The sequence below is a fragment of the Bubalus kerabau genome, chromosome 5, assembly GCF_029407905.1.
Source record: "Bubalus kerabau isolate K-KA32 ecotype Philippines breed swamp buffalo chromosome 5, PCC_UOA_SB_1v2, whole genome shotgun sequence".
NCBI lineage: Eukaryota > Metazoa > Chordata > Mammalia > Artiodactyla > Bovidae > Bubalus > Bubalus kerabau.
The window spans coordinates 11,424,639-11,434,577 of record NC_073628.1 but is presented as its reverse complement, the minus strand read 5'-3'; the positions used below and the strand labels follow the sequence as shown (position 1 = coordinate 11,434,577).

The following is a 9,939-nucleotide window of genomic DNA, read 5'->3' as shown; positions in this document are numbered from 1 at the left end:
GACGCATGTAAGTGATTGACACCTACAAGCAATTACTATTGTTAGCTTGGGTGGGGACAGCTATAGGGTAGATTTCTAGAAGGGTTGTCACCTCTTTTCCCCAAAACTCAAAAATTGCAGATGAGATAGATATATAGGAGGCAAGGGTTTGAAGAGCATCTATTTCAGGGGGGTTTCAAACTGTGTTCCTTTGATCCCCAAGGGTTCCATAGAGCTGTCTTGTGGGACTGGTGGGTTTTCATCCCCTCTGCTGCCTGAACAGCCCAGCTTCCCTCATTTTACTATAATGGCATCACATGCGTGTCATGTTTAATGCAAAGATATTTTGCACTATCAAATTAAATTACTGATGTAAAAATTCTACAACCTCTAATAAAAGACAAACACCCAAACTTTTTTTTTAATGAGCAAAAGACTTGAGCAGACGTTTCCTAAAAGAAGATATACAAAGAGCCAATAGCACATGAAAAGGTGCCCAACGTTATTATTTATCAGGAAATACGAATCAAAACCACAGGAAGATACCTCCTTACAACCCATAGAATGGCTACAATGAAAATGACTGACATAGCAAGTGTTGATGAGGATGTAGGGCAATTAGAAGGCTCATATGCTGCTGGCAGGAACAAAAAATGATAGAACCAGTTTGGAAAACTGTTTAGCAGTTTCTGCTGAAGCTAAAACATCTGCCTACCCTGCGCTCCAGCAGTTCCACTCCTGGGTCTATACTCTACAGAAATGCAAGCATATGTTCACACTAAAATGTTCATGGCAGCTCTTTTCCTAAGAACCCTACACTGAAAGCTACCCAGATGCCCACTGACCAGAGAAGAGATAAATACACAATGGAAAAATATGCACAGCAATGAAAATAACCTATTTGCAGCTATATACTATACTGCTGTGAATCCCACAGACATGATTTTCAGCAAAGAAGCTAGATACAGAAGCATGCTTGTTACATGGTGCCCTTTATCTAAACTAAAAAAATAGGCCAAAGTAATCTTTGCTGTTTGAAGTTAGAGCTTTGATTACGCTTGGTTCTAGAGGCTGGGCTTGTAACTGGAAGGAAGCCTGGGAGAGCTTGGGGGAGGGGCAGGGGCTACTTGCAATGTTCTGTTTCTTTATCTGCATAGTGGTTATATGGGTATATTTGTGAAAACTCATCAAGCTATTCCCTATGACTTGCACTGTTTTGTGTACATATTATACTTTAACTTTAAAAAGTGATGTAAACTTTTAAGAAATCACTTGAAAAAAACATTTTTTCTTTTAAAATCAAGTTGCACTAGCTGGTGGGAGACAGAGCCCCACCCACCAGCAGGCCTGCTGCCTTGAGACCCCCTGAGCCTATGGCCATCCAGGGACACAGCCCTGCCCACCAGAGGGTCCAGAACCTGTCCCTGCTCACCAGTACGCTAGCACTAGTCCCAGGAGACCCCCAGGGCCCTGTAGCCAGACACCCCGGGACCCAGCTTTGCCTACCAGTGGGCCAGCATTAGCCCCCAGACCCTGTGGACCTCAGCTCCACCCACCAGCAGGCTGACACCAGCCCTGGAACCCCCTACCCCCAGGACCCAGCTTCACCCACCACTGGCCTGGCCTTAACCCCAGGACCCAGCCTCACCTACCAGTGGGTGGGTATCAGCCCTGGGATCCTCTAGGCTGTGACCTTATCCACCAGAAGGCCAACAATAGCTCTGGGACACCTTGCGTCCCTCAGCCATCTGCCCCAAGATCCAGCCCTATGGACCAATGGGTTGATATCAGTTCTGGGACTCCCAGGTCCCTGCTACCAGAGACCAAGAAACCTGGCTACTAGTAAGTAGACTAGCACTAGTCCTGGGATCCCAAGGGCCCTGCTGCCAGCCACTGCCCCACCTACCAGTGTCCGGCAGTCTCTGCATAAGGCAAGGCCAGGCAACCAACCAGACTAGAGGCCATCCATGCATACAAGAGCACCCACAGTAATCAGCTCACCAGAACAGAAGGCCCCATGCAGACCAAACAGAGGGCACCCCTAGAGCATATGGCACAGTGGTTAAGAATCCTCCTGCCAATTCAGAGATACAAGAGATGTGGGTTCAATCCTGGGGTGGGGAAGATTCCCTGGAGAAGGAAATGGCAACCATTCCAGTACTCTTGCCTGGAAAATTCCATGGACAGAGGAGCTTGGGGGCCTACAGTACATGGGGTCACAGAGTTGGACACAACTGCGCAACTGAGAATGTATGCGCTAGAGCATATAGCTCTGGTGACTACAGGGAAGCGCGCTGATGGGACACACAGGACGTCCCCTGCAAAAGGCCACTTCTCCAAAGTCAGCAAATGTAACCAACCTGCCAAATACATAGAAATAAAAATAACAAATTAGGCAAAATGAAGAAACAGAGAAATATGTTCCAAAGGAACAAGATAAAGCCCCAGAAGAAGAACTAAGTGAAGAGGAGACAGGCAACCTACCCAATAAAGAGTTCAAAGTAATGATCAAAGAAACTGAGGGAAGACTGGATGAACAGACTAAATTAGACATTCGTAACAAAGAGTTAGAGAATATAAAGAAGAACCAAACAGAGATGAAGACTACAATAACTGAAATGAAAAATACACTATAAGGAATCAACAGTAGAGTAAATGGTGCAGAGGTACAGATCAGCGAGGTGGAAGACAGAGTAGTAGAAATCACTGAAGCTGAACAGAAAAAAAGAATGAAAAGAAATTAGGACAGTTCAAGGAACAACATCAAGCACAGGAATAGTCCCATTATAAGGGTCCCAGAAGAAGAGAGAGAGAAAGGGGCAGAAAACATATTTGAAGATATAATAGCTGAAAATTTCCCTACCTGGCAAAGGAAACAGTCATCCAAGTCCAGGAAGCACAGAGAGTCCCAAACAGAATCAACCCAAAGAGGACCACGCCAATACACACTGTAATTAAAATGGCAACGATGGAAGATAAAGAGCTAATATTAAAAGCAGCAAAGGAAAAGCACCAACTTACATACAAGGGAACGCCCATAAGGCTATCAGCTAACATTTCAGCAGAAACTGCAGGCAGAAGGGAGTGGTATGGTATATTTAAATGGATGAAAGGGGAAGCCCTACCACAAGAATACGCCACCTGGCAAGGCTTTCATTCTGATTTGATACAGAGATCAAAAGTTTTACGGACAAGCTAAGAGAGTTCAGCATCAGCAAACCAGCTTTATGAGAAACGTTCAGGAGAGTTTCTCTAAGTAAAAAGAAAAGGTCACAGCCAGAAACATGAAAATTACACAAGGAAAAATCTCATTGGTAAGGGCAACATACAGGACATCTACACAGGAAAGGTAGTAAATCAATCACATTTAAAACTAGTATGAAGGTGGACTTCTCTGGTGGTCCAGTGGTTAAGAGTCCACCTGCCAAGGCAGGGGCTGAGGTTCAATCCTTGGTCCAGGAAGATCCCACTTGCCATGGAGCAACTAAGCCCATGTGCCATGACTTCTAAGCCCACGTGCCTAGACCTTGTGCTCTGTGACAAGAGAAACCACTGCGGTGGGAAACCCTTACCTTGAAACACAGAGTAGCTCCCACTCGATGCGACTAGAGAAAGCCCACACACAGCAACAAAGACCCAGTGCAGCCAAAAAAAAAAAAAAAAAGACTAGTAGGAAGATGAGAAGACAAAAGTAATAAAATCATCTGTATCTGCAGTAAGCAATTAAAGGATACACAAAACAAAAAGATGCAAAATATGATGTAAAAAACTGCAGACGTGGTGGGAAATAAAATGCAGAGTTGTTAAAATGTGTTTGAATTTAAGAAATTAGCATATATGCACCCCTACATTCACATTAGCATTATTTACAATAACCAATATATGGAGACAACTTAAGTGCCCATCAATAAATGAATGGATAAATATACATATAGTGTATATATATATATATACATACAATGGAATATTACTCCACTATAAAAATAAGTAAAAACTTGCCATTTGCAACAACATGAGCAAAACTAGAGGGTGTTATGCTTAGTGAAATAAATGAAACAAAGAAAAATACTGTATAATTTCATTTATATGTGGAATCTAAAAAAATGAAACAAATGAACAAACATAACAAAGCAGAAATAGAGTCATAGATACAGAGAACAAACAGGTAGTTGTCAGACAGAGCAGAGTAGGAGAAGGAAAGATATAGGTGAGAGGGATTAAAAGGTACAAACTTCCAGTTACAAAATAAATGAATCATAGGTGTGAAACATACAGTGTGGGGAACACAGTCAAATATTATATATCTTTTTATGGTGACCTATTGGACCTATTATAACTAAGATCATGGCCTCTGGTCCCAACACTTCATGGGAAATAGATGGAGAAACAGTGGAAACAGTGTCAGACTTTATTTTGGGGGGCTCCAAAATCACTGCAGATGGTGATTGCAGCCATGAATTAAAAACACTTACTCCTTGGAAGGAAAGTTATGACTAACCTAGATAGCATATTCAAAAGCAGAGACATTACTTTGCCAACAAAAGTCCATCTAGTCAAGGCTATGGTTTTTCCAGTGGTCATGTATGATGTGAGAGTTGGACTGTGAAGAAAGCTGAGAGCTGAAGAATTGATGCTTTTGAACTGTGGTGTTGGAGAAGACCCTTGAGAATCCCTTGGACTGCAAGGAGATCCAACCAGTCCATCCTAAAGGAGATCAGTCCTGGGTATTCATTGGAGGGACTGATGCTGAAGCTGAAACTCCAATACTTTGGCCACCTCATGTGAAGAGTTGACTCATTGGAAAGACCCTGGTGCTGGGAGAGATTGGGGGCAGGAGGAGAAGGGGACGACAGAGGATGAGATAGCTGGATGGCATCACCGACTCGATGGACAAGAGTTTGGGTGAACTCCGGGAGTTGGTGATGGACAGGGAGGCCTGGCGTGCTGCAGTTCATGGGGTCGCATAGAGTCGACACGACTGAGAGACTGAACTGAACTGATTGGACCTATTGTAAGTAAATGTATTGTGCTGATCATTTTGAAATGTATAGAAATACCAAAGCACCATGTTGTGTAACAGAAACTAATACAGTGCTGTTGGTCAATTATACTTCAAAAACAAACAAACTCACAGAAAAAGAGGTCAGATTTGTGGTTACCAGAGGTGGGATTAGGGGAAGGGAAAATTGAATGAAGGCTGTCAAAAGACACAAACCTTCAGATGTAAGATAAATAAGTACTAAGGATGCAATGTACAACATGATAAATTAATTATCATTGCTATATATAATCTATGAAAGCTGTTAGAGTAAATCCAGGGATTTTCCTGGTGATCTAGTGGTTAAGAATCCACCTTCCAATGCAGGGGACACAGGTTCAATCCCTGGTCAGGGAACTAAGATCCCACATGCCGAGGGGCAACTAAGCCCACCCACTGCGACTACTGAGTTCGCAGAGCCCGTGCTCCACAGGAGAGAAGTCTGTGTGCCGCACCTAGAGAAAGCCTGCACACCACAATGAAGACCCAGCACGGCCAAAATTTAAAAGAGAGAGAGTAAATCCAAAGAGTTCTCATCACAAGAAAAACAATTTTCTATGTCTTCAATTTTTGAATCTGTATGAATAGATGGATGTTCACTAAACTTATTGTGGTCATCATTTTATGATGTATGTGAGTCAAATCATTATGCTGTACACCTTAAACAGTGCCGTAGGTCAATTATGTCTCAATAAAACTTGAATATCAAATAAATATACTGTGTTGAATGACCTCATTTTTGTAAGTAAATGTATTCATTTATAACATAAAGGGTGGATAGTTCTGCATAGTGGAGTTGAGTTATTTAAAAATGTTTATAAATCTATAAAAAATACATAATAAATCTATTAAAAAATCTATAAAAATCTATAAATCTATAATGAACATGCGTGTGTGCATGCTCAGTCACTTCAGTCATGTCCAGCTCTTTGTGACCCTATGGACCATAGCCTGTCAGGCTCCTCTGTCCATGGGATTCTCCAGGCAAGAATACTGGAGCGGGTTGCTGTGCCCTCCTCCAGGAGATCTAGACCCAGGGATCAAACCCATGTCTCCTGCATTGCAGGCAGATTCTCTACTACTGAGCCACCAGGGAAGGCCACAATGAACATAAATTATTTGTAATAATTGGGTCCCAAAAATGTTCTTATAATTTTAATTTTTAAAACCTATGTCTGTCTCTGGAGAAACTCCACAGATTCAGCACTGAGAAGTGGAGACATGTTCTCTGTGTTGTTGGATGACCACATGCCTGGGGTGAGACCCTGACTGAAAGCTCCCAGGGGGCCAGCCATCCCAAGGCCTATCAGACCAGCTCAATAACACTAATCGTGCTCAACATGCTCCATCCCAGTCTTGCCATGATTCAGTTCTTCAGATTTCTTTCCATTGCTTGATTTGATATGTTCACAGAACATTTCTGAACACCTGTGCCCTTGGCAGGAGATGCCATGCATTAGCAAAGCAGTTCTGAAAGCCTCCAGAAGCCAAGTCCCAGGTAAGATTAATGGCAAAGTAAACATTGTTGTCTAATCTTTCTGCCACGCCAGTCTGGCACAATGAGATTACACGGCTTCCCTGAAGGCAGTCATAGATTAGTCCTGGCTGACATCAGACTTCTCGGAATACTTACTGTACACTCTAACCAATGGATGGAAACCAGGTGGATGTATGTGGGCACAGAGCCTGGCCCGGGACAAAAGCCTTCCAAGACCAGAGCCTTCTAAGACCCGGGGGGTCTACTCCTGCCCACATCACTACTTAGTTATGTGAACCTGCACTGATCACTTAACTCTTCTGAATTGTGTCAATGGGGATGATGCAGGAATAATACTTTTTCAATAGGTCATATATCTCAGTTCAGTTCAGTTCAGTTCAGTCACTCAGTCGTGTCCGACTCGTGTAGACTCAGTCGTGTGCGACCCCATGAATTGCAGCACGCCAGGCCTCCCTGTCCATCACCAACTCCCGGAGTTCACTCAGACTCACATCCACCAAGTCAGTGATGCCATCCAGCCATCTCATCCTCTGTCATCCCCTTCTCCTCCTGCCCCCAATGCCTCCCAGCATCAGGGTCTTTTCCGTTGAGTTAACTCTTTGCATGAGGTGGCCAAAGTACTGGAGTTTCAGCTTTAGCATCATTCCTTCCAAAGAAATCCCAGGGGAAGTGGTCAAACAAGAGATGGCAAGAGTGAATGTCGACATTCTAGGAATCAGCGAACTAAAATGGACTGGAATGGGTGAATTAACTCAGATTTAACTCAAATGTATCTCAAAGCACTCATAAAAGCATGAAGAGCCACAGAAACGCAGTCCTTGTTATATTGACTGGGATTTACAGATAAACAAACCAATGATGTCAGCCCCCTCCTTCCCAGATCATTCATATTGCCTGAGCAGAAAACCACCTTGCAGAACACTGAAATGGCCTCCTAATGGCAAAGAGCAGGAGGCAGCCAGGTGCATCTTTGTGGAGTTTTCTAGGAGGCGTCTAACCCTGTATTAGTTTTCTATCACTGTGACAAATTAACACAAATTTAACAACTTAAAACAACTCACATTTATTATCTCAGTGTTTCTGTGAGTCAGGAATCCAGGCCCAGTTTGGCTAGGTTCTCTGTTTCAGGGCCTCTGACAAAGTGTCAGCCAGGGATGTGATCTTTTCTGATGCTCCAGTAGAGGTCATCTTCTAAGCTCACAGGGTTGTTGGAAGGATGCAGTTGCTTTCTTTTTTTTTTTTAATTTTGCTGTGCCAGGTCTTAGTTGTGGCATGTGGGATCTGGTTTCATGACCAGGGATCAAACTTGGGCCCCCTACATCGGGAGCATGGAGTCTTAGTCACAGACTACCAGGGAAATCCCTGGATTCAGTGTCTTATGGGTTATCAGACAAGGGGCCTCAGTTCCTTGGTGGCTGGAGGCCACCCTCCGTTCCTTACCATGTGGGCCTCCTCATGGGGCATCTTGCCTCTTCAGAGCCATCCAGGGAGAAAAATCTATACAAAAAGCCTGCTGGCAAGACCAAAGTGACAATGTCACATAATATAATCACAAAAGTGACACCCCATCTGCTTTGCCATATGCTATTGGTTAGAAGCAAGTCCTAGGTCCTGCATACATTCGAGGGGAGGGGACTACAAGAGCCATGAACACCAGGAGGTGAGGATAATTGAAGGCCATCGTAGAGTCTGCCATATATTGGGAACTGGTGCCACCAAGCACATCAGCACCAGCCCCCGTGAAGGTTTCCCCAGACTTCAGATTCTTCACCAATCCAAGGGCTTCCTGTGAGTGTGATCCAAAGGCATCTTTGGGTGGGAAGGAAAGGGACCTTCCCCTGCCCTCTCCTGACCTGACCATGAACTCCTCAACTTACACCCTAGCTCCATCTTCTTCATGGATGTACCCCCAGCAACTAGGACAGCCTACTCAGCACAGAGTAGGTACAGAATAAAAACATGTTGAATGATTGTGCACATGGATCCTGCAGGTTACTGCCTGAGGAGTCTCCCTCCTGCTTCCCAAACAGATTTCTCTTCTGTCCAAAGTTCCTATGTGGGTCCCACAGACAAGCTATTCCCCCAGACTGATGCCTAATCTTGGGCTCCAAGCACCATATGTCAGCTCCAGGATGCTCAGAGGAGCGTCCCTCCTAAATGGACTCGGGCCATCCCACACTTACCCCCAGGCTGACATGAGAGAGCCCATCTGGACAGCCCAGCGCCCAGGAGCCTGAGAAACGTTCACAGTCCCCACCCAGCTCCTTGGAGTTTTGCCGCCACCCGCCAACCTTGTCACCCCTGCCACAGACATGGAGTATGGACATATTTTACTCATGGTTCAAAGGACCAAAACAGAAGCAGAGATGATGATCAGTTGTTCTTTTCTGTTTTGTTTTCTTTTGTAGGATTGCATCATTTTATGTGTCCCAGCCAAGGCCTCCATGGCCCTGGGCAGTGCTTGGTGCCCAGTTCTGTCTTCACTCCTACAGTGTGGCCATCTCTGGCTTAGCACTTTACCTGCTGTAAAGTCAGATGTGTCTGGTCTATTGTCACTGAGTGAAATCCACCTCTTCAGGTGAATCTAGACTATTTTCATCACCCCGCATAGTTCCCCTATGGCCCCTTGTAGTTGGTCTTCTACTCTGACCCCAGCCCCTAGAAACCATGGACCCATTTTCTATTCCCATTATTTAGCCTTTTCCAGGATGTCATATAAATAGAATCCTACAAATGTAGCCTTTGCATCTGGACTTTCACTCTGCATAACGCCCGTGAGATTCAGTTCTTCTGTTTCTATCACTGATGGTCTTCCATAGTTGGCTGTGCCCTCTTCACTTACCCAAGGATCTGCTAAAGAAAACTGAGTTGTTTCCAGTTCGGGGCTATTATGAAAATAGCTCTTATAAACATTTGAGTGGTCTTTGTGGGGACATATGTTTTTTCATTTCTTTTCAGTAAATACCCAGGAGGGTGGTTTCTGGGCTAAATGGTAGGTACATATTGACTTGATAAGAAACTACTAAACTGTTCTCCAAAGTGGCCATAACATCTCAAGTTCCCCGCCTGCAACAGAGGAACGTTCTGCTTGCTCAGCATCCTGATCAGAACTTTTTATTTCAGCCACAGTACGTGTATGGCTGGTGAGGACTCTGTACTTAATCCTCACAACAATCCCATGGAATTGGTGGTACTATTATCCCCCTTTTACAGATGAAAAAACTGAGTCTCAGAGACTGGATCAGTAGCTCCAGGTCTGGAAGTTATTCAGAGGTAAGGCTGGGATTCAAACCCAGATTTGAAGCCAGAGCTCTTCCTGAGATTCTTCTACTGCTGCTGCTGCTAAGTCGCTTCAGTCGTGTCCGACTCTGTGCAACCCCATAGACAGCAGCCCACTAGGCTCCTCTGTCCCTGGGATTCTCCA

The 9,939-nt window shown here is 44.4% G+C and overlaps 1 protein-coding gene across 1 annotated transcript in view; it reads left to right on the top strand.

The window, feature by feature from the left end:
* Positions 1 to 2,191: 2,191 nt before the first annotated feature.
* The window catches only part of SDHAF2 (succinate dehydrogenase complex assembly factor 2), a 188,821-nt gene continuing 181,073 nt past the window's right edge, over positions 2,192 to 9,939 (top strand). Inside the window, exon 1 of the mRNA XM_055581122.1 lies at positions 2,192 to 2,195. The gene's annotated coding sequence lies outside the window, so the exon portion shown is untranslated. The remainder of the gene's footprint in view (positions 2,196 to 9,939) is intronic.